The sequence below is a fragment of the Carassius carassius genome, chromosome 21, assembly GCF_963082965.1.
Source record: "Carassius carassius chromosome 21, fCarCar2.1, whole genome shotgun sequence".
NCBI classification, from domain to species: domain Eukaryota; kingdom Metazoa; phylum Chordata; class Actinopteri; order Cypriniformes; family Cyprinidae; genus Carassius; species Carassius carassius.
The window spans coordinates 4,089,415-4,115,449 of record NC_081775.1 but is presented as its reverse complement, the minus strand read 5'-3'; the positions used below and the strand labels follow the sequence as shown (position 1 = coordinate 4,115,449).

The 26,035-nt window shown below is 39.7% G+C and overlaps 1 pseudogene; it reads left to right on the top strand.

Moving 5' to 3' along the window:
- Positions 1 to 3,081, top strand: part of LOC132098233 (serine/threonine-protein kinase mTOR-like) — a 121,744-nt pseudogene extending 118,663 nt beyond the window's left edge.
- The last annotated feature ends 22,954 nt before the right edge of the window (positions 3,082 to 26,035 follow it).

The following is a 26,035-nucleotide window of genomic DNA, read 5'->3' as shown; positions in this document are numbered from 1 at the left end:
TTTAATTCCATATGTTCTAAAAAAGTATCATTGGAAGAAGTTAAAGAAGCCATTAATAACTTAAAAAACAATAAATCACTGGGGAGTGATGGGTTGACCGCAGAATTATATAAAACTTTTCGTGACCATTTATCTAAATTTTTACTCGCAGTTTCTGAAGAATATTTTGTCAATATATGCCTTCCACCGTCAATGAGAGAGGGTGTTATTAGTTTAATACTAAAATCTCATAAAGATACTCTTTTGAATGATAATTGGCGACCAATCACATTGTTAAATAATGACTATAAAATTTTGGCTTCTATTTTGGCAAAGCGTATTTTGGCATACGTATGGCCTGGATGACTTAATTGATGAGTGCCAATCTGGGTTTATAAAGGGCCGTCACGTATCAAATAACATAAGGTTAGTTCTTGATTTGATTGATTATCGTGATTTAGTTTCAGATCCTTCTCTAATTATGTTTTTAGATTTCCAAAAAGCCTTCGATATTGTTAGCCACAAATTCATTTTTTAGTGTATTACATTACTTTGATTTTAATAATTATTTTATTAATGCAGTAAAAACTTTGTATGTAAGAGGAAATAGTTGTGTTAAATCTGGAACAACACCAAAATTTTTGATCTACAGAGGAATAAGACAGGGTTGCCCCATCTCCCCCTTTCTCTTTCTGTTAGTTACTCAAATTTTACATTTAATGGTAAACCAAAGCAATGTGTTTAAAGGTATTAGAATCAATGATAAAGAAATAAAAATCTCCCAATATGCAGACGATACCACGCTTTTCTTAAAAGATCAATCAGAGGTTCCTAAAGCAATGGAGATCATTAAAGATTTTTCTCAAGTGTCTGGCCTATTTCTTAATATTTCAAAATGTGAGGTATTGTCATTACAAAATATAGATAAAGCAGCAATTTGTGGAATTCAGCTTATAGATGTAATTAATTATTTGGGTGTAAAAATATCTTTAAATTCAAACACAGTCCTATCAGAACTTAATTTCAATCCTATTAAAGACATGATTAGAAAGAAGTTTAATTCTTGGCTAGCAAGAAATTTGTCTCTCACTGTCGAGTCTTATTGTCAAAGGCAGAGGGTCTATCAAGAGTTTCCTATCTCTTCTCTGTAATGGATTGTCCTAACTCCTGGACCACCAAAGTGGACATCACCTGACCCAAGGAGCGTGCAGTAACATTCGTCGCCCGGAGAGTGAGGTCGGTAGCAGTGCACGCCTCTGGCAAAACCCCTGGGTCAGCACTGCCCCCATGCAGCTCTTTGAACACCTTGGCCTGGTAGAGCTGAAGGGTGGTCATGGCGTGCAGGGCAAAAGCGGCCTGACCCGCAGCTCTGCAAGCCTTGGCCACAAGCATGGATGAGAACTTACAAGCCTTGGAGGGAAGCTCGGGACCACCACACCATGCGGAGGCGCTCTGCGGACACAGTTGGATCGCAACAGTATGCTCCTCTGGGGGAATCCCAGCATACCCCTTGGCTGCTCTGCCATTGAGCGCATTGAACGCCGAGGAAGCACCAGAACAATTTCGGGCAGTTAAAGGTGCCTTCCATGAACTGGTCTCTTCCTGGTGCACTTCCGGAAGAAAGGAACCAGCGGGGGGTGCTGGCCATCAGCACAAGCAGCCCCTAGGAACCAATCATCCAGCCTCAAGAGCTTGGGACAGGGTGGAGTATTCCACTTAAGCACGGCTGTCAGCTCGGGATCGGACTCGGGCAACGCTGGCACTCCTGAGGGAGGCAACGCAGCCGAATCCTCATCTCCTGATTACTCAAGCCCGCCTTGTGATGCGGTGATCGACATAAGGTCTTCCTCCTGAGCCCCGAATGAGATGTCAGGAGCCTAAGAGGGTCCAGCAAACTCATCCGGAAACTCAACCGGCTCCGGCGTTTGTGAGGGGGGTGAGGCCCGAGGAGGCTGGATCGTCGGGGAAGCCCACATGGTAACCCTCAGATCACCCTGGCCACCTGCCGAAGTAGCCCTCTTATGAGAAGAGGCGCTAGAATGGGGTGTGGCAGAGGGGACTCTATACCTTTTAAAATAATCAAGTCTCGATCTTAACGCCGAGATGGTCATTTTTTTTATTGTTATTTTCCTGTGAAGCTGCTTTTAAAATCTCTTTTGTATAAAGCGCTATATACATAATGGTGACTTGACCTAACTTTCCTTTTTATTAATGTGGCTGTGGTTTCAGGCTTATGGCCGAGACCTGATGGAGGCCCAGGACTGGTGCAGAAAGTACATGCCATTAGGTAACGTGAAGGACCTGACGCAGGCCTGGGACCTGTACTACCATGTGTTCCGCAGGATCTCCAAACAGCTGCCACAGGTCTGCCAGTAGTATTTCTTGCTGGCGTATTCCTCAGAATAGCCTTCAGATCACTTACATCAGCCTGCAGCATTATCATAAATCATGATGTCCATATTTCTTTGTCCACAGCCCACTTCACTAGAGCTTCAGTATGTCTCACCTAAACTACTTGTGTAGTGATCTGGATTTGACCGTGCCCGGAACATATGACCCCAATCAGCCGATTATACATATCCAGTCTATTGCTCCCTCATTGCAGGTCATCACCTCCAAACAACGGCCACGCAAACTCACTATCATGGAGAAGAGTCAGGCCTCAGGCTTTGCACTATGTGGGTGGAGTATGTGTGTGTCTCGCATCAGCACTGATTGTTTCATGTGGGCGTCTCTGTTAATTGTTCATCTACACCAGCTGCTACTCATTACCCATTCTCTACTTATTGCCCTGTCTTTGTCTTGTGTTTGTCAGAGCGTTATATGCAGTCCCAGTGTGTAATCCTGATCTCTCGTTCCTGTTTTCTGTGTTCTTCTCGTCGTTGGATCGTCTTTGTCTTCGGAACCATCCACTCCTCACCTTCCACGGACTTCACCCATCACCTCCACGGCTCGCTTATCTCAGTTCCTGTGTCACGCTCTCCTGCTGCCTCTACTCACCACCACTCCCTGGATCACCATTGGACATTGTCACTCCCCGGATCGCTATCAGACTTACCGCACCTACCCCTCATCCTGTCTTCGTGTTACTTGTTTGTTTGACTGCTCATTAAATTATCATTTAACTTGCACTTGCTTCCTCCACATTCTTCCGGTCGTTACAGAGTCAAGTGAAAATACGCTTTTTTTGCATTGGCTGTCATAAATATTAGGGGCAAAGAAAATGAAGAACAGACACAAATAAACAGTTCTACATCTGAACAGACCCATGCCTTGCTCTGAGCAGTGCACTAAGTTGAGTTTTTTTTTTTATTATTATTAAATTAACTTATTTCACTCAATCAATGCTAAATAGATTCAGAATGTTTGACACAAGAAGTAAAATATATTACAAATTAGTAGTTGACCAATACACAGTATTACTTTGGTGGGTATGGCCATTATTTTGAATCTTTTAATTACTGGCACATATACAAACGTCGGCATCCCTTCAGGAGGCATATAAGTATTGCAAGAGTTAGGCTTGATATTAAATATAACTTTTGCAACCTTAAGATATTTGCATATTTCTCAAAAGACAAAATAACTATTTACACAGATCATCATGACCATCAAAAGTTTATCTTAAACTAGTTGTGTCTTTTACGTAGTGTGTTGCCTGCTTGAACATCAGTGAGTGTCTATAACTTTTTGTAATAGTTGTGCTTAAGTCCATCAATTGTCATAAATGTAACATTCTGGACACGCAACATAATATTTTATGACCACTTTTATGTCTAAAATGATAAACAGCTTGCAGATTCTGCAATAAATATGCAAACTTGTGAGCATGTTTGCACTAAAAAAAATGAATACATAAAAAAGGTCACGCATGGACTTCACTGAACATTTTAAGTGATGATACAAACAAAAAATTAATATAAGCATATATAACCAGCTGAAGTTAAAAATCATAATTTGTGTTCTACTGAAGAAACAAAGTCACCTACATCTTGGAAGCCCTGGGGGTAAGCAGATATCAAATTTTCATTTTTGGGTAAACTATCCCTTTAAGTATTCACCAGATGCATCTCTTGACACCCTGAAACATAGTAACACACACTTTAATAAGATATTTATGATCACCAATCCACCTAAGCTTAGGGTGACCATATGAGCCATTTTCCCAGGGCACGTCCTTGCCAGGATTTCTATATTGCCTAAAACATCCAAAGTAGTTTGACCAATAACGTGCAGGTATGTTACATAATCAACCAATTGTGGCGTGTGAGAAGGTGAGATCTACAGGTGTTTGTTCGTTCATTCAACTTGAAGCATCGCTGCGCACCGATCATTGTATGACACCAAAGTACGGAGCCGTCTGCTCTGCTCTCTATAGCGCTTATGAATGTCATACAATGATCGATCTGCACTGTACAAACAGCCAAAATCTGGATATTTTAGACTATATAAAAATCCTGGCAAGGACGCGTCCTGGGAAAATGGCTCATATGATCACCCTACCTAAGCTGAAAGTCTTTGGATGGTGGAGTAAACCGGAGCAAACATGCTAAGAAAACATGATAACACTGAGAGGAACATGCAAACTACACAGGCTTCCTTGCACAGCCATAACTCAAACCAAGGACCTTCAAACTATGTGCCAGCAGTGACACCTGCTGAGCAGAGCTGGTTTTACAGTCGCCTCTTCAAATATTGGCATTTGTTTGATGTTACGTTTACATTTAATCATTTAGCAGACGCTTTTATCCAGAGCGACCAATGTTCATGCTTTTAGTCTTTTAAAATATTCACAAAAATCTAACTGTTAAGTTTTTTTATATATATTTTAATTAATTAGGTTTCTGGCACCCCCGCTCAATCTTTTGTCTTGTAGAGTAATGATTCTATTTTCAGGTCTATTTTGCAGTGATGGCCTGATATTTATATCCCAGTAAAACCATGGTTTATCATTTTTTTAAGTTAAAATTAAGATTAGATTTTTAATCGCTCAGGAGAATTAAAAAACAATTTTTACTCATAAGGATTTCTAGATGCTTTAAAATTTAAATTTAAATTAATTAACAATTTTATCACAAATTTAAATTACAATTTTTTTCTTTTTATCACAAATTTAAATCACAAATTTTTATTAGCTAAAAAGACCATTTTTGATAGCCTATTATTTACAAAGTGTTATAATATTTGTGTATTATGCTATACATCGCAAGTCTATTGATTCAAAATATTAGCCAGCTCTCTGTAGTTTTTGTAGCTCTAATTTTTGTGGCTCATATTTTCCATTTTTTTTCCTCTAATGAACTTGTCTTTAAACAGTATTCAGCGCTATGCTGTGATTCCACTCCACCAACTCTGGTCTGATCTGCTGGGTTCCTCACTGTGATACGCTGCACACACTGATTCGAGACTACAGAGAATAGAAGAAGATCCTACTCAACATTGAACATCGCATCATGCTTATGGTAACATATTTCAAACCTGTCAAATACAGCCTCCTATATGCCATTAAAGTCTTCATTTTGATGTGACCAGGACATTTTATATTGTGGCTTATTGTGAACGCCACAAAATATTAACTTGTGAGCATGTGATTTTATATTTTTTAATATTGTGATGTGAGCATTAGTGTTCCTGTAGCTCAATTGGTAGAGCGTCGTGCTATCAAGCGCAAGGTTGGGGGTTTGATTCCCCGGGAACACATGTTATGTAAAAATTGATAGCCTGAATGCACTGTAAGTCGCTATATGTCAGGGCCACAAAATCATCGTGTTAAAATAATGACATCCTTTTCTCTTGCTGTCAAGTTTAATGCCTAAACAAACCTATGTGACCATAGCAACATGGGATTATCAGAAATGGAGATATTCATTTTAAATTTTATTTTGGATTAAGAAGGACAAAGTCAATATGGCATTTAAGTCTTGGTTATATTATATTAGTATACTATATTGTTATATATTAGTTATCTACCTTGTGAATTTTTCCTTTAAAGGGGATATAATGCAATATATATGAAATAATAATTAGTGTATTCGGAGTTGTTCACTCAGAGTTGTTCACAGTGTTAGAGAGATGGATTCTCATGCTAAACATGGCCAAAGTTTAAAAAAATGATTTAGCAGAATGACTGAGAATTTCTGTGCCGAAAATGAGAATGTCTCCAAATAAGTGCATTTTTGGATGTGAGGGAGAGTTTACCGTGTTCAGCTTCCCCAAGAACCCAGCGTTACATTAACAGTGGATGCAGTTTGTTTTTCCGGGGCAGCAACGGAGTGTATCAAGTGCGTTTGTGTGTTCTGGTCATTTGAGTGATGAATGTTTTATAAACAAGGCCCAAGTCGATGCTGGATTTGCACATCGTTTGCTATTAAAACATGAAGCCTTCCCTGTGATAAAAGACCCCATTCATGTAAGTTCAGTTGCATCAGATTTCTGTATTTTGTTTGAAATCAGCACATAAGTGAATATATGTTAATGGAAACAACACGAAAAATCAGTATTATAACTACGCTCACGGCACGCCTCCAGGAGCTCGGCTTTTTCCGGAAAGAATCGGAAAGCTGTTTTTTTCTTTTATAAATATGACAAAACTAAAGACGTTTTGAATATATGAAGGACACAGTACTACTCTATAGGTACTCAATATTAACATGAAATTAGGTGAAACTGTGTATGTTATGTACCCTTTAACCCCTTAACTGTAACCCCCCCATTTTTTAAATAGCCATTAAAGTGCACTATTCAAACTTGAATTGCTGTAATTGTGTAATTTAACACTTTGGAATATAAACCTAAGGTTGTTCTCTTTTTAAAGAAGAAAATTAGCAGTTTTTGGCAAAAGTGGACTTTTTTTTTTTTCAAAAAATTTAAGTATCAAAAAGTTATAGAAAATAACTCTAAATAAAATGTGCTATATTTAATTTTATTTATTATAAATATTTTACATAACAGGTTTTAGTCTAAAATTGGTATAAAATTAAAGCCTTTTTTATAAATAAGTTATGTTACAAATTTTAAGTTGATATAAAAAAATTGAGGTTCCTGTGAGATTTTATTTAGGGCGTCATACCACACACAGCCACTGGGAGTCAACAAAACTACTTTGAATTTTGCTTAATGAATTTTTCTCTAGATTTCTCTTTGAATTTTAAAATAACCACCAAATATGAAATCCTGAGACTCAGACCTTTCTAATGATATGTTTGTTGCCAAGATTATGTAATGCATTTTGTTCAAAGGCGATTAGCTAAATGAGCTCGAGTCTGACCCGAGCAGAGCTGTAAAAAAAAAAATCCCCCTCTAATAGGAAGGTCATTTCCTCTTGGTCATATTATGTTCCCACAAGTTAATATGTCATGGGCACAACAAAATAACTGTGGATGGTATGGGAGGACGTGATGAACGGAAAAGGTACAATTGATCTATGTTGGCTAAAACTGTGTCATTTATGGTAGATGGCACCTGACTATGACCACTTGACTCTCATGGAGAAGGTGGAGGTGTTTGAGCATGCAGTGAACAATACTGCAGGATCTCAGCTCAGAGGTTTGCAATCATCATTATCTTTCATTCTCATCAAAAAAGTGTGTTGTATATTTAGCATATGGTCATATTTCCAGTCATTTCCAGATGTGGGCAAATAGTAAAATGTATTTGGGTGCATGTGTAAATAAAACAAGTCCCTACAGTTCCTTAGAAAGTCCTAAATATCTCTAATTATATAACAAACATTTGAATCATAATTTTTGGAGCTCTTAAATTTGGGGACAAAAATGCAGATACATGATAGTCTAATATGATTATTAAACTTCGAAAGGCTCTGACTCAATTAAATATGAGCACTGTTATTATAATGTTAGTAGAATGTCTAAAGTGGACCATCAAAATTAAGTGTTACCAAGGGTTGTACTAATGAATAGAGCTGGAACTTCATTGAAGCTAACTGAGGAGAAAATGTGTCTGGACAGGATTTTATTTAATATTATGTGTTACAGTAGTCAGAATGAGATTTCTTATGTTACGTACATTAATTGGGGTGGATTTTGTCTGTAATTGTTTAAAAAAAAAATCTTGGAATCCGCGGTGCATCGGATAATCAGGAGACAACAGCATATGGTCTGTTCCTGTTGGAGGCTTGACATCGAACTGGGGCTGTGGTGAGTGCTTTATAGTGCTCTGGTTGTGGTGAGTGCTTTATAGTGCTCTGTGATGATGGTGAGCAGGTGCGGGTGATTAATACTCAGGCGAGAGTGATCGTTGTGGGATGGATGGGACCGGGCTTGACTGGTCCCTGGCACTGTCATGTCAATGGTCGGCTATATCTAAAGCCGGGCATACACTGTGCGATTTTCATCGGATTTTGAGCCAAATTCTGACTCGTGCGACTCTTTTTCGGGTCGGGCCAATTTTCAGCTTTGTCGTGTAGTGTTTGTGCAGTTTACAAGGGGAAACGAAAGGCGGTTAACCTCTCCCGACCGGCAATCGGTGGGTCGAATGGATTTCGGACATGTCAGAAATTTTGGTCACCTCTCGTGTGTTACAAACTGATGTAGTGCTAAACGTAAAACAAAGTGCAAGAGGAGGATCTGGAATAAATGAGGAGTTTACTGACGACGAAGGAGAATACAGACTATATTAACAAATAACAGAATTAACATTAAGGTTAAGATACACAATATGATACAACTTTGACATTCATTATACATTCAGCTTAGGCACATTCACATAACGTTAATCACGGACAAGGGAGAACTAAACAGACCAGGTATTTAAACACACAGGTGATGAGGGAACTGGAGACAGGTGAGGATCAATCAATTAACTAAAACAAGAAAAGGAAGATGACCAAATAAGGAAACAAAAGTTCATAAACGTGACAGTTCGCACCCTCCCGGAATGGTGCGTCCTCGCACCGCAAGAGGAATACCAGCGGAGGGAGGGTGGGGGTTCTGGAGGTGGGCGAGGAGCAGACAAAGAACAGATGAAGAGGGAGCATGGAGGTACGGACCAGGGTGAAGTGGATGGAGGGAGGAGCCAGGGAGGAGCCCAGAGCAGGAGGAGCCAGATGGTCCTCCAGAGACCAGCCAGGGCGGAGATCCATGGTGGAGGTCGACGGTGGGAGGAGCCACGGTGGAGAAGTGGCCGACGACACCAGGGGGCCGACAGGAGGAGACTGCACCGGTGGGTGAGGAGCCCAAGATGGAGCAGCGCAGCCGCAGAGCAAGGGTGACGTCGAGGATCCGGAGGGCCTAGGTGGAGCAGAAGGCTCTGGCACCAGCAGGGATGATGAGGAACTGGCTGGTCTAGGAGGAGGAGAGAGAGGAAGGATGGGAGGAAAGACAGGAGGATCAGGGCTGGACGGAACCAGCGGAAGTGGAGCAGAGGGACCGGCAGGTCCAGGAGGAGGTGGGAGAGGGAGGCCGGGAGGGAACACAGGAGACACAGAAGATTCAGAGCTGGGCGGAACCAGCGGAGACACAGAAGATTCAGAGCTGGGCGGAACCAGTGGAGACACAGAAGATTCAGAGCTGGGCGGAATCAGCGGAGACACAGAAGATTCAGAGCTGGGCGGAACCAGCGGAGACACAGAAGATTCAGGGCTGGGCGGAACCAGCGGAGAAACAGAAAATTCAGGGCTGGGCGGAACCAGCGGAGAAACAGAAAAATCAGGGCTGGGCGGAACCAGCGGACAAACAGAAAAATCAGGGCTGGGCGGAACCAGCGGAGAAACAGAAAATACAGGGCTGGGCGGAACCAGCAGAGAAACAGAAAATTCAGAGCTGGGCGGAACCAGCGGAGAAACAGAAAAATCAGGGCTGGGCGGAACCAGCGGAGAAACAGAAAATTCAGGGCTGGGCGGAACCAGCGGAGAAACGGAAAATTCAGAGCTGGGCGGAACCAGCGGAGAAACAGAAAATTCATGGCTGGGCGGAACCAGCGGAGAAACAGAAAACTCATGGCTGGGCGGAACCAGCGGAAATGGAGCATAGGAACTGACTGGAGGAGGTAGGAGTGGGAGACTGAGAGGGTAAACAGGGGGATCAGGGCTGGACGGAACCAGCGGAGAAACAGGAAAATTAGGGATTACCTCCATAGACCAGTCTATAAGATCCAGAAGTTGCTCCATATTTTCCGAGACCGGATACCCTGAGTCGCAGGAGTGTGGGCAGGGCTTTCCTCCATGCCCTCAATGTCCACTAGGACTCCCACGATGCACGGTGTTGCCGGCTCACACACCTGGTCAGTCGTGCTCTCGAGGTCCTGCTTTGGCTCGGGCCCCGCGGCTGCGGTGGGCTATGGCTCCGTGTGCCTAGATGGTGGCTTGGTGGTCTCTGGGTCGGGAGTGGGGCTGGAGATATCCTCCTCGGCGGTGCTGATGGTCCATGACGATCCATTTTTCTCCAGCACCCACTCCACGAAAGCGGCGAAATCCTCTCGATAGGATACACAATATGATACAACTTTGACATTCAGTATACATTCAGCTTAGGCACATTCACATAACGATAATCACGGACAAGGGAGAACTAAACAGACCAGGTATTTAAACACACAGGTGATGAGAGAACTGGAGACAGGTGAGGATCAATCAATTAACTAAAACAAGAAAAGGAAGATGACCAAATAAGGAAACAAAAGTTCATAAACGTGACATCGTGAGGTATTCGCACTATTGAAGCAGGGCTACGAACCGTTTTCCGCATTTCCCTCACTGCGCATGCGCGAAACCATAAACGAAACCATGGCGTGTAGTGTGGACTGAAGTGATGGAGGGAAAACTTGTGGAGTTATGGCAGCAACATGTCAGCCTTTTCGACGTGTCATCGTCAACTTACCACGACAGGAATGCCAGAGAGAAAAGCTGGGAGGATACAGTTGCTGAGCTGCAGCTGCCTGCCTGCCTTTTTTTTTCTTTTTTGACGTTTCAGCACACAGAATTGTGCATATCACCAAAGCAGTGCATTTATCCCTCTATGGTTTATCCCGGGAAAGCATGTTTGTTCTGAAACAGCCACACACATCTGGGTTCTGAGGGATCCTACATGTTGATTCCCCACATATAGTGTGAGCATTCAAATCGCAACTCGACGATCGTACCGTACAGTGAGCGCATAAAAATCGTGAGCTTTGGCTTTACATCGCATGCAATCTACTCGTACAGTGTGAGTTGGTACCTTGCCAAAATCACACAGAAATCGCACAGTGTATGCCTGGCTTTAGGGCTTGGGGACAGGTACAAACTAACTTGCATTACTTTTATCAACACTCGTTGACGTGCAACACTAGTTTATTCATTCATTATTTATACCATGCATAATCTTTTTTTCTTCCAAACACAGACAAATATACTGCATATTGATTTTGGGGAGGTATTTATATATATATATATATATATATATATATATATATATATATATATATATATATATATATATATATATATATATTAGGGGTGTAACAGTACGTGTATTCGTACTGGACCGTTTGGGTACAGGGCTTTCGGTACAGTGCACGTGTGCACCGAATGACCGAATGCAATATTTTGTGTGCGGAACATAGGTACATTTTCGTGTTTCCACACGAACATATTAAGTGGCGGAAGTCTCCGCGTTCAGCGCAAATCCTGCCCTGCAGCTGATTCTAAAGTTTTCACAAGGCATCACGCCTTTTGACAACTAGGAAAAAAAGGACCGTAACTCAAACGCAGCTCCCGTCTGCATTTAAACAGACCTTTGCTCTTAATTCCGATCGGACCAAACCAATAACGAAATCTGAGCAGGTCTAAAAACTGAAACTCTTGTTGCTGCACTTTACACTTTGGAAAAGTTATATATATATATATATATATATATATATATATATATATATATATATATATATATATATATATTAAATATGAGCAGGCCCACAAGCTGGGATTGGTAATGCTGCACTGTAATCATAGTTATTTATTTATATTTTTCATTATATTTTATTATGTGATATTGGTTTGAGACGGAGTATTTTATTTAGTGGAGAACTTTGCAGTAGAGCTGTAATCAAGCCTTAAAAGTTACGCCCGACTGGACCCGAGCCCGACAAGTACATTTTGATTGACAGCTTTTAAAAAGCCCGAACCCGTTTACAGCCCGACATTATTCAAATATGCGCACGCACACAGCTCTTTTGCCTTTGTCAAAAATGAGTCATTTATTCATGTTTTAACATAATTTATTAATAACTAACGTAGACTACACCACTTGGAAGTTGGAATAAAGAAATAAAATAAGTCCTCTGTGACATCTTAACATCTCAGCACTCTAAATAGACATAGGCTCCTTTAGCCTATAAATAGACCAACGCATCAATAAAGATGAGTCTTTTTTAACAAATTAAATTAAGATAAATTTTAAATTAAGATGGGTATTTGGCAATAAACAAAATTAAGATAAAGGCTCCGGATTTAGCAGCTGACATTTAATAAAAGAATAATGCCCACATTAGCGTATATACTCTGTCCACATTATACATTTAAGACTCAATGAATATTTAGTTTTCATTTTAAAAAACTTTGTTACTCACAGCGATTAGGCTAAGCCTACATGTTTTTGGAAAATGATTGAATCCACTGTAGATGGCTTCAGCGCGTTCCTGCACTCACTGATGGGGCGTCATTATTCTCATTATAAACATGGTCAAAACTTTTCCACACCTCAGACTTTGCTTTAGTTGCTGGTGCAACTAAAACGTAATCGGCAGAGGCAAGCCTCCGTTACACCTACTCAGCATCCATTTTCGCATCTTTCTCGCGCTAATCGAAACACATCACATGACCGCTCGTTTACCTCGCAAACCGGAGCGCAAGCCAGAGCCCGACCCAAGCCCGTGTAAGATGATATAAATGAAGCCCGAACCCAACCTAACCCGTCGGGTCCTATCGGGTTCGGGCAAAGATCTTAACCTCTACTTTGCAGCATTATTTTATTTCTTATTCATTTTTTATTATATATTTATATTATATATATATATATATATTTTTTTTATTAAAAAGTGTTTAAAAAAAGTGTAAACAAATTGAAAAAAAAAAAGTTTAAAGTAATAAACAACCTGCAGTTTAATGTTTGCATTTCTTTCCCTTACTGTATATATATAGATAGATATAGATATAGATTATAAACAAGTACAAATAAGCAACATGCAGTAGTGTTTTTTGTTTACGACTGTTTTTATCTATCTATCTATCTATCTATCTATCTATCTATCTATCTATCTATCTATCTATCTATCTATCTATCAGATCATTTTATATATATATATATATATATTAGGGGTGTCCCCGACTAAGTATTTTCATATTCGAATCTGAATTTTCAAATCTTGCTGATATTCGACTAATAGTCGAATCATATGTTTGGGGGCGGGGCAAAATACATTGAGTCAAGTTAGACATTCGACTCGCAAAATTATTAATGTTAACACACAGGGAAAGTGTGGAACAAATGCCTCGCAGATACAAACGGGGTAAATAATGTTTTTATGTTTTGATTAAAAGATAGTTAACACTAAATGTCAGTGAAACCCTAACAATTCACAATTTTTACAATAGTGCTCTCATTATAAAGATAATCATAGTCGTAGTACTGCAATGAAATATCTTGACTCAAATCAAAATGCATCTTACATCAGGTAAATAATATATCCACGATATATATACACCGGCTGAATTGGTTGATTGTTTGGCAGTCGAGTCAGGCATCGAATCGTCTAATTGCGACTATTTGGGGTCACCCCTAATATATATATATATATTTAGGGTTGCAATGACCAGAGAAAATACCCTTCAGATTAACCCGGATGTTAACCAATGCCATGGAGGTAAAATGATCTGTTTCATGGGGGTATATTTGGAGTGTTGACGTGCAAAATGTATTTTTCCACCTTGCCTTAACTAGTAATTCTTCTAGATACTGGAAAAAACAGTGATCACTATTAACTAAGATATTAGTCTCTTATTCTGCATGACCATATTTTAGATCCCTTAATCCTACACCATATATAGATTTAACTACCTTGCTAACTATTGATAAGCAGCAAATTATTAGTTTATTGAAGTCATATTTAAAGTAAAGATAGGTAGTTATTTAGTAGTGAGAATTGGTCCATAAACTAAAGTGTGACTGAAACGCCTTTGCATTGTCTTAGAATGACATCGTTCTTGCTGCCTAACAGATCATGTTTCCTCTCAGGTGACCGGACTGGATGGTTACTACCGGATTACATGTCACACGGTGATGGAAGTACTTCAGGAACACAGGGACAGTGTCATGGCCGTGCTTTGAGGCCTATGTCTACGATCCATTACTCAACTGGAGGCTTATGGAAAGTGAGCAAACAACTTTTCCTTTTTATTCAAAACATAAAAATACCAAAGCCACACAATCCTGTTACATCTTAAAACAGGCATACACTGTGCAAGGTCAGACACTTGGGAGGTTGTGAGACCTTTGTGAGCCTATGAGTCAGATAACCTGCTAATTATGACAGTGCAGTTAATACATGGCATGAGTCGGCGGCTGTTGTATAACCTTTTGTGCTAACCACAGAGATTAGAGTTTTCATTGTTGCTGCTTTAGCAGTAATAACTATGTATGTGTCAGCAAAAAATAGCAAGCAGGTCTTTTAATTATTATTAATAAATTAGCATTTTCTGATACAGTGTCAACAAAAGCTGACGATGCTGCGTCGTCATCTCCACAGTACAGTGGATGCGCATTTAGAGAGAAATGTTAACTAGAAAAGTAAGAGATTGTTCATAGACCTGAAAAGTATTTTTTTATTGTGCCATCCGTATTTAAGAAAAAACTCACAAGTAACGTTTTCATGTGCTATTACAAACAACAGCAACTGAAGCTATATCTTGTAGATTGCAACAAGTAGGCTATAGCACTTCTCCGGAGCTTCAGCTCTGTCAGCTTTGGTCATAAAACAGCCTCAATAACAACAAAACGTTAAAAAAAACCTAACAGGGTGTGCTTTCTGCCGTGTCAATAAACTTCTCTCTGAAACGAGTCAGAAATGAACCAGGCTCATGCATCACAGACATAGAACCATGTCTATAGAAAGATCGACATAATTTAAATTTAGAAAAAAATAAAACAATACAAAACACTCTGTAGGGTCAATCATCAACGTAATTCGTAAATTTAGTTTATATTTCGAAAGTATATCTTATAATTTGGATTTAAGGATTACAGTAAATTATGTTGAAAACTTAAGTAAAGATTTATTATTTATAAATTAGTATTATAAATATAGTTTTGTTGGGTAGGGTTTTTCCAGTGAAACCTTGTTATTATGTGAAAAAAAATCTATTCTGCTGTTGCTTATAATGAAAACATGTTACCGGTTTTCTAATAGGCCTAGAATAAAGTGAGTAGGTTAAAAATTAGTAGTATCTTATCTTATTCCATTTCATTTCAGGGGAAGTCGTGGCCTGGTGGTTAGAGAATCGGACTCCCAATCGAAGGGTTGTGGGTTCGAGTCCCGGGCCGGCAGGAATTGTGGGTGGGGGGAGTGCATGTACAGTTCTCTCACTGCCCTCAATACCACGACTGAGGTGCCCTTGAGCAAGGCACCGAACCCCCAACTGCTCCCCGGGCGCCGCAGCATAAATGGCTGCCCACTGCTCCGGGTGTGTGTTCACAGTGTGTGTGTGTGTTCACTGCTCTGTGTGTGTGCACTTCGGATGGGTTAAATGCAGAGCACAAATTCTGAGTATGGGTCACCATACTTGGCCGAATGTCACTTCACTTCTTTCTTCACTTCTTTTCATTCATATGTAGATCACATTCATATGTCCTCACAATTATATTCCTTCTTTTGGAGGAAAACGAAACTAGAGGTATTTCGTATTGCTTGGCGGGAAAGTAACCTATCCTACAGAAAAGCATTAAAAATGCTAGATCCGATTACTTTTCTTCTCTTTTAGAAGAAAACAAACATAACCCCAGGTATTTATTCAATACAGTGGTTAAATAAAAAAAAAAATAAAGCCTCAACAAGTGTTGACATTACCCAACACCACAGCAGTAATGACTTTATGAACTACTTTACTTCTAAAATCGATACTATTAGAGATAAAATTGCAACCATTCAGCCATCAGCTACAGTATCGCATCAGACAGTGCACTATAGACACCCTGAGGAACAGTTCCACTCATTCTCTACTATAGGAGAGAAAGAATTGACCCTATACCATCTAAGCTCCTAAAAGAGGTGCTTCCAGAAGTCATAGATCCTCTTCTGACTATTATTAATTCCTCATTGTCATTAGGATATGTCCCCAAAACCTTCAAACTGGCTGATATTAAGCCTCTCATCAAAAAAACACAACTTGACCCCAAAGAACTAGTTAATTATAGACCAATCTCGAATCTCCCTTTTCTGTCCAAAATACTAGAAAAGGTGGTATCCTCACAATTATATTCCTTCTTGGAGAAAAATGGTATATGTGAGGATTTCCAGTCAGGATTTAGAGCGTATCATAGCACTGAGACTGCTCTCCTTACAGTTACTAATGATCTGCTCTTATCATGTGATCGTGGGTGTATCTCTCTATTAGTTTTATTGGATCTTAGTGCTGCGTTTGACACAATTGACCACAACATTCTTTTGCATAGACTTGAACACTTTGTTGGCATTAATGGAAGTGCATTAGCATGGTTTAAATTGTACTGATATGACCGCCATCAGTTCGTAGCAGTACTTTGTTGGCATTAATGGAAGTGCATTAGCATGGTTTAAATCCTACTGAGATGACCGCCATCAGTTCGTAGCAGTGAATGAAGATGTATCATATCGATCACAAGTGCAGTATGGAGTACCTCAAGGCTCAGTACTAGGGCCGCTACTCTTCACGCTTTATATGTTACCCTTGGGAGATATCATCAGGAAACATGGTGTTAGCTTTCACTGTTATGCTGATGATACTCAGCTCTATATTTCTTCACAGCCCGGTGAAACACACCAATTTGAAAAACTAATGGAATTCATTGTCGATATAAAAAACTGGATGACGAGTAATTTCTTACTGCCAAATTCTGAAAAAACAGAGGTGTTAATTATAGGACCTAAAAACTCTGCTTGTAATAACCTAGAACACTGTTTAAGACTTGATGGTTGCTCTGTCAATTCTTCGTCATCAGTTAGGAACCTAGGTGTGCTATTTGATCGCAATCTTTCCTTAGAAAGCCACGTTTCTAGTATTTGTAAAACTGCATTTTTCCATCTCAAAAAAATATATCTAAATTACGGCCTATGCTCTCAATGTCAAATGCAGAAATGTTAATCCATGCATTTATGACCTCATGGTTAGATTATTGTAATGCTTTATTGGGTGGTTGTTCTGCACGCTTAGTAAACAAACTACATCTAGTCCAAAATGCAGCAGCAAGAGTTCTTACTAGAACCAGGAAGTATGACCATATTAGCCCGGTCCTGTCAACACTGCACTGGCTCCCTATCAAACATCGTATAGATTTTAAAATATTGCTTATTACTTATAAAGCCCTGAATGGTTTAGCACCTCAGTATTTGAATGAGCTCCTTTTACATTATAATCCTCTACGTCCACTACGTTCTCAAAACTCAGGCAATTTGATAATATCTAGAATATCAAAATCAACTGCGGGCGGCAGATCCTTTTCCTATTTGGCGCCTAAACTCTGGAATAACTTACCTAACATTGTTCAGGAGGCAGACACACTCTTGCAGTTTAAATCTAGATGGCTTACACATAACATTCTAATATGCTTTTAATATCCAAATCCGTTAAAGGATTTTTAGGCTGCATTAATTAGGTAAACACTTCACATAACACCCTATGTACTTGCTACATCATTAGAAGAATGGCATCTACGCTTATTTTTGTCTGTTTCTCTCTTATTCCGAGGTCACCGTAGCCACCAGATCCAGTCTGTATCTAGATCAGAGGGTCACTGAAGTCACCCGGATCCAGTACGTATCCAGACCAGATGGTGGATCAGCACCTAGAAAGAACCTCTACTGCCCTGAAAGACAGCGCAGACCAGGACAACTAGAGCCCCAGATACAGATCCCCTGTAAAGACTTTGTCTCAGAGGACCTCCAGGACAAGACCACAGGAAACGGATGATTCTCCTGCAAGTCAAGTCAAGTCAAGTCACCTTTATTTATATAGCGCTTTAAACAAAATACATTGTGTCAAAGCAACTGAAAAACATTCATTAGGAAAACAGTGTGTCAGTAATGCAAAATGATAGTTAAAGGCAGTTCATCATTGAATTCAGTGATGTCATCTCTGTTCAGGTAAATATTTTCTGTGGTTTTATTTGCAATCAAGTCAACGATATCGCTGTAGATGAAGTGACCCCTAACTAAGCAAGCCAGAGGCGACAGCGGCAAGGAACCGAAACTCCATCTGTGACAGAATGGAGAAAAAAACCTTGGGAGAAACCAGGCTCAGTTGGGGGGCCAGTTCTCCTCTGACCAGACGAAACCAGTAGTTCAATTCCAGGCTGCAGCAAAGTCAGATTGTGCAGAAGAATCATCTGTTTCCTGTGGTCTTGTCCTGGTGGTCCTCTGAGACAAGGTATTTACAGTGGTTCTGTATCTGGGGCTCTAGTTGTCCTGGTCTCCGCTGTCTTTCAGGGCAGTAGAGGTCCTTTCTAGGTGCTGATCCACCATCTGGTCTGGATACGTACTGGATTCGGGTGACTGCAGTGACCCTCTGATCTGGATACACACTGGATCTGGTGGCTACGGTGACCTCGGAATAAGAGAGAAACAGACAAATATTAGCGTAGATGCCATTTTTCTAATGATGTAGCAAGTACATAGGGTGTTATGTGAAGTGCTCCCGGTTTACCTAATTAATGCAGCCTAAAAATCCTTTAACGGATTTGGATATTAAAAGCATATTAGTATGTTATGTGTAAGCCAGGTTAAAGAGATGAGTCTTTAATCTAGATTAATCTGATTTTGCTGCAGCCTGGAATTGAACTACTGGTTTCGTCTGGTCAGAGGAGAACTGGCCCCCCAACTGAGCCTGGTTTCTCCCAAGGTTTTTTTCTCCATTCTGTCACCGATGGAGTTTCGGTTCCTTGCCGCTGTCACCTCTGGCTTGCTTAGTTGGGGTCACTTAATCTACAGCGATATCGTTGACTTGATTGCAAATAAATGCACAGACACTATTTAACTGAACAGAGATGACATCACTGAATTCAATGATGAACTGCCTTTAACTGTCATTTTGCATTATTGACACACTGTTTTCCTAATAAATGTTGTTCAGTTGCTTTGACGCAATGTATTTTGTTTAAAGCGCTATATAAATAAAGGTGACTTAGAGAAAAATGGGGACCCACTTTATATTAAGTGGCCTTAACTACTATGTACTTACATTTTAATTAATAATTTAGTACAATGTACTTATTGTGTACATACATGTTTTTACATTGTACTTATATTTAAAAAAAACTACATGTAATTACATCTGTATTTAATTTCTGTAATTACATTCATAATTACACTGTTGACCCATACTTTACACCTTAACCCACCCTTAAACTTACCCATACCTCCAACCCTCTCCCTAACCTTACCCCTATCTCACCTCAATAGCAGCAAAAGTGTTTTACAATACAATATGAACACAATAAGTACATTGTACTTATTTTTTATGTAAGTACATAGTAATTAAGGCCACCTAATATAAAGTGGGACCAAAAATAGTATATGTGAGGATTCCAGTTCCAGTCAGTCCCTCTAACTTTAGCGCTCACCATTCTAATTCTGTTCTTAAAAAAAAAAAAAATCTAACTACCTTTCTTATCTTTTTGTATTTTATTTTCTTTTCATTTATTATACAATTATATTAAAAAAGACCTCTAACACTAGCTTGCTCTATTCTTTTTTTATTCTATCTGTTTAGTTTTATTTTTATAAACTATATTATTTAAAAGCCCTTGCTACATGTACTGCATTTAAGCTAACTGAGACTTGTTATAGAGCTTATATATCATTGCTCTCTTGTTGTTTTTGATTGTGTCAGGATACATGCACGGAGATCGAGGTAAGGGAGTTCAAACACAACTTTATTTTTTCTAAGTGAATAGAGTGCAAGGCGAGTATTTGGTGAATTCAAGAGTACTGTAGATGCTGGGAAGATCACTCGGTGCAGAACTAACAGCAGGAAAGTCCAATAACTTCAGGAACATTGCAATCACACGGTCTCAGATCTTTTAATCTCTCTCTCTCAGATGTGACCGGCAGCAGTCGACTTGTATGAGAGCTTGGGAAAACACGGGATCACGGACATCAGGAAACAGATCTAGAGACAGCAGAACAGTAACACAAAGGTTAGTGATACTCAGATAAGTACGTAAGTAGGCTTGACAACAACTGGAGTTACTGAGGGAGTTTCATGTGTTGGTTGATGAAGCAGATGATATAGAACAGGTGCAGGTGATTAGTAGGGCTGCACGATAAGGGCCAAAATGATAATCACATTTATTTTGATCAATATTGAGATCACGATTAATTAGCACGATTATTTGTTGATTTTAACCAAAACATTTTTTTATTGTCACACAAGCTAATTACATTTACTGCCTTCACATCCATATTGTGCAACATTCCTTCTAATGTACAGATATGTGCATCAAAATAAAATAGGTCCTCTTATTCACCAAAATTTAGTGAATCTCCTTAAAGAATAAATAAAAATAAATTAAAACAATAAAGAAAATGTAGCAAAACTTCAACAGGGCACTATTTTACATTTTACAATGTGTAAATATATTTTAGGAAGCAAAATATAAACTTAAGTTGTACCTGCATAATGGATGTGAATAAAACTAAAAAAAATATATACAATCAATAAGAAACAAATATTACATAACAGAATGTAACCAAATAAGAACATTTCAAGGCAGAAGAACTATGTAAAAAGAGTACTGTAGTTTACAGGTTTTTGGAAAGAAACACTAGCCTGTCAACATTTTCTGGCTGGAGGGATGAACGAAGGCAGGTCACCACATTCCCCCCTGTGCTGAACACCCTCTCAGAGGGAGAACTTGTAGCCGGGATGAACAAGTATTTCTTTGCCAGTTTGGAGAGACGTGGGAAGAGTCTCTGATGTTCCCTCCACCAGTCTAGCGGGTCCTCCTCACTGTCTAGGTTACCTGATTGTAGGTACGACTGTAGCTCAGAAGATATAGCTTGTTGTTCTTGGAGAGGACTGAGTCTTTGTGTGGCTGCCTCTGCTCCCTCAGCAGTCTTGAAGAAACTCCCCAAGGTCTTTTTCTTTTTTGTAGTGGGTGCATCCTCAGCAGTCTCACCATGGGGATCAGTTGTTGGGCCCATCTCCTTGAAGAGTAAATAAGATATGATTAATAAATAGCCCTAATATTCTAAACATATTCAACACTCATTTCCAGACATTACATTAAGCCACTGGATTTCATATCATTTTAATCCACTTAAAAGCATTAATTTAGGACATCTGTGTCCTGCCAGGTAGGGATGAGGTTTCTGGCTTTTCTGTCATCGGACAAGACCTGAGAAATCGCCCTCTGCTGCTCCAGGACTCGTGCAATCATTGCTTGCCTTGATCCCCACCTTGTGGGACACTCAGTCTTCAGTGTATGCTCTGGAAGCTTCAGTTCTCTTTGTGCCTTCGTCAGCTGCTTTTTACGTCGCCAGCTATAAGAGAAACTGCTTACCAGCTTTTTGCAGAGACCCACTGCTCGATCAATCCGAGGATCTTTCATTGCATAAACAACCCGAATCATATTGTTCAAGATTAAAGTTAGTTAAATCTTATGTCAGACAACATGAGTAAAACTGTTTGGTTTTGGTTTCTTAACACTAGCAGAAATAACAGTTGTTGTTATATTAAGCTACTATTGTTATTATCAGTAACATATTCACACACATTAGCAAAATAAGTACTGATCAACTCCAATTAATAATCACAAATAGCATACTATTTCAATTAATTGTATATATATTTAATTAATATACAATTATTGTAATATTTTTCTTTAATATATATTTTTTTTACTTAATATACAATTCTTTAAATATTTTTTTAATATAACTTTTACTCACCTATTGCTAGATGGAGTCTGTGGCCAAAGCACTGAAGCCTAGTCCAATTATTTAGAGAAGCTACCTTTACCACATTAGCTCCGTTGTCTGTTGTAATGCAGACAAGCCTATCCTCCTGCAAGCTCCAAGAGGCCATCGCCTCCCTCAGGCCCTGGGCAATTGACTCTCCCGTGTGATCTTGCAGGAAAAAAGATGTTTGCAAGCATCGACTCTGCATTGCAAAATCCTCATCGATGTAATGAATTGTCAAACTCATGTACGGATCCATTGTCCTGCTTGACCACAGATCCGTTGTAGTTGCAAAGTACTTTATATTGGCAAGATCACGCTCTATTTCCCCTCTGCGTTTTCTGTACATCGCAGGTAGTGCCACCTTTGAAAAATAATTGCGCGTGTTGACCAAGAATTTGAAGCCTTCTTTTGTCACCATGTTTATTGGGCACATGTCTTTAGCCAAATGAAATGCGACTGCATTCGTTATTTCACTGTGTCTTGGGAGGTGGATGGGTATGATGATGCGCTAAAGAGGCTCGCTTCGATGGATGTCTGAGTTGATGTTGTGGGATGATTAGTCTTTGCAACGCATTTCTTGGCCCTCATACATTCATCGTATTGAACTTTATGGTGTTTTTTAAGTGGTTAAAGAGGTTCGTTGTGTTGCTTTGTGGTGCCAAAACAACTTTATGGCACTCTTTGCATATGACCTGTTCTTGTTTTGTGTCACTTGCCTGAAACCCAAAATGTTTCCACACAATGGATGACGATCCGATTCTCGGGACAAGCCCCTCGGCCGCTCCCTCTGCTACGTTAGACATTTTTTCTTTGTTAAGATAGATTATAGCCTGCTATCTGTTGTGGTATTTTCCTCACGCTACTCTGTCTTCTGTCTGTGACTGTCTACATCTGGAAACTGACTGAGCTGCTGCGCGGTGCAGGGAACAACTCTGGTGCATGGACGCACGTGATCAGACAGCAGCTTTAAAAAGCGCTAGACTGGCTTTAAAAAAAAAGAAAAAAAACTTTAATACAAAGCGTGAATGAATGACCCATTTTAAGGGGGAAGGCTTCCGGTTTGCGACCAAGATGGTCTCCGGCCCACGAGGCCGAGGGGCAAGAAATGGAGGAGGTTAGCTTGGAAAAGGTACTAGCCGAACTGAGAGATTTTAGACGCGACAACAAGCAACAGCTCTCGGAGATACAACAAGACTTACACAAGACAAACGATAGGCTGGATGAAGCTGAGGGTCGAATTGAGGAGGTGGAAACGGCCATGCAGGCGGCTTCTTCGTTACTTACGCAACTCTTACAACGCCAGGACAATATGGAGGCTGAACTTATTGACCAAGAGGGTCGCGCACGCCGAGAAAACATAAGGATTTACGGTATTCCCGAGGGGGCTGAAGAAAATAATATCAAAGGTTTCATTGAAACACTGCTTCGGGATTGCCTGGATTTCCCCCAGGACACGCAGATTAAAATTGAAAGAGTCCACAGAGCTCTTGGTCCTAAGCCCGCTGACGTGCGATCAAAGCCTCGCTCCATCATTGTCAAGTTTGCGAGTTACAAAGTCAAAGAAAGAAGTTAAACGTAGAGCCTGGCAGAAGGGACAAGTGCAATACAAAGATGACCGCTTTTATGTGGATCACGATTACCCACCAGCTATTATCAAGAAACGTGCGGAGTACAATCAAGCAAAGAAGGTGTTGAAGGAAAGGAAAATTAAGTTCCAAACTCCCTACCCTGCAAGACTACGCGTCTTCTATGGAGACGAGACCTGCCTGTACCAGACCGCGGCGGAGGCAACGTCAGACATGGCATCACGGGGGCTCCCAGTCAAAGTTATCCGTCCCTCTGTCAGCCCATACCAGCGGGAAATACGACTGCTTTCGTTTTGGCAAGTGGCTGGAGACCAGGATACAGTTACACCGAGATGCACGCGCTCCCAGGAGGATGATGAGCCTCGGCAGCGGTTCAAAGAAAAGCTGCAGGAATTCAGACGTCTACCCCCAACTGCAGATAAGTGATTCCCAACAGAACGCATTTAGACTGCTGTTTGTTCGAATAAGCTAACAGAAGCTGTCCTTTTAGTTCTAGAGATACCTTCGTTCTACTCCTAACTAATTGTAAACTAAAATGTCGGAGCATACGAACATTTTGAAGACTGGCTAAAATCATAATGCAGCCAATACAGTGGGCCCTACGCTACATGATGAGCGGGTTTTCCCCTGAAAGGTGCTCTAACATCTCGAGCCCCTTAAAGGTTCAGTTCATTGGAACCTCTGATCTGGAAGCAAACCTTGTGCAAAGAAATGACATTTTGATACTTCATCATATTCTAGTTTTGTTCATGTTTTACTTGTTCGTGTTACAGGTGTGCATTACTTTTGCTTTTTTGTTTTGTATGGATACGTCTTCAGTTAAAAACATAGGAAACCATGGCTGACAAACGTACTCTAAAATTTGCATCATTTAATGTGAATGGGGTTCTTAACCCCATTAAGAGAAACAAAATATTGTCTAAAATGAGAAAGGAAAAAGTACAAATTGTTATGTTACAAGAAACACATCTTAATTCACTGGAACACGAAAAATTAAAAAGAATGGGTTTTTCTAAAATATATTACTCGTCCTATAAATCATAGACGGGGTGTGACTACTCTAATTTCACAAAGAGTGCCATTTGAACTCATATCTGAAACTACAGACAAAGAAGGGAGATTTTCTCTGATAACTGGTAGGATAGATGGAGTCCAAATGACACTGTTGAATGTATACGCTCCCCCAGACAGTGACATTTCATTTTATAGAAAACTATTTGATTTAATGGCACAATCAACTGGTATACTTATTTGTGGAGGGGATTGGAATATTCGACTTAATTTTAGGCTTGATTCCTCTAGACAGATTCCCCAAACGTCTTTGCAGAAGAAAATTAAGATCCTCATGTCAGAATATGGTATTGTGGACATTTGGAGGGATTTACATCCAACAAACCGAGATTATACCCACTTTTCCCATGCACATACAGTATACTCTAGAATTGATTATTTTTTCATTTTTAAAAGGGATCGTCATAAGGTATGTAACCGCGAGATTAGAAACATTGATCTTTCTGACCATGCTCCTCTATTGTTAAACGTAGAAATAAATGAGGATTTCAAAAACACACAGTGGAGGTTAAATACAAGTGTACTGAACGATCTACAATTTTCCAAATTAATCAAATCCGACATAAAAACGTTCCTAAAAGAAAACCTTAATGGTGAGGTGAGCCCAGAAATCGTCTGGGACACATTGAAAGTGGTAATGAGGGTTCAAATCATATCATTTTGTGTCCAGAAAAAAAGAGCCAGGCAAGTTAGATTATTAGAGTTAAATAGGGAATTAAAAGAGCTAGAAGGAAAACATAAGAGAGAATTAAAACCGGAGCTCAATACTAAAATGAAAATATTGAGAAATAATATTAATGCGCTATATTTACAAGAAATACGAAAGAAGATGATTTATACAAAACAAAAATACTATGAATCTGGGGCTAAGTTTGCTAAACTCTTAGCGAGTAAATTACAAACGCAACAAACAGACAACACAATATGTAAAATAAGAGACCCAAATTCTAAGAGATGCGTTTATAAACAAAATGAAATTAAACAGGCCTTCCACAGTTACTATAAACAGTTATACACTCAACCAAAATTAAAAGATGGAAAACAAATCAAGGGTTTCCTTGAACAACTTAAGTTACCTGTTTTGTCGGATGATCAAAGTCAAAGGCTAGTGGCTAATATCACAGAAAGAGAATTATTCTATGCCATTACAAGGCTTAAAACAAATAAATCTCCGGGTCCAGACGGATTTACGTCCGAATGGTATAAAAAATTTAAAATGGAGCTATCGCCATTCCTCCTTAAAATATTTAATCAGGCTC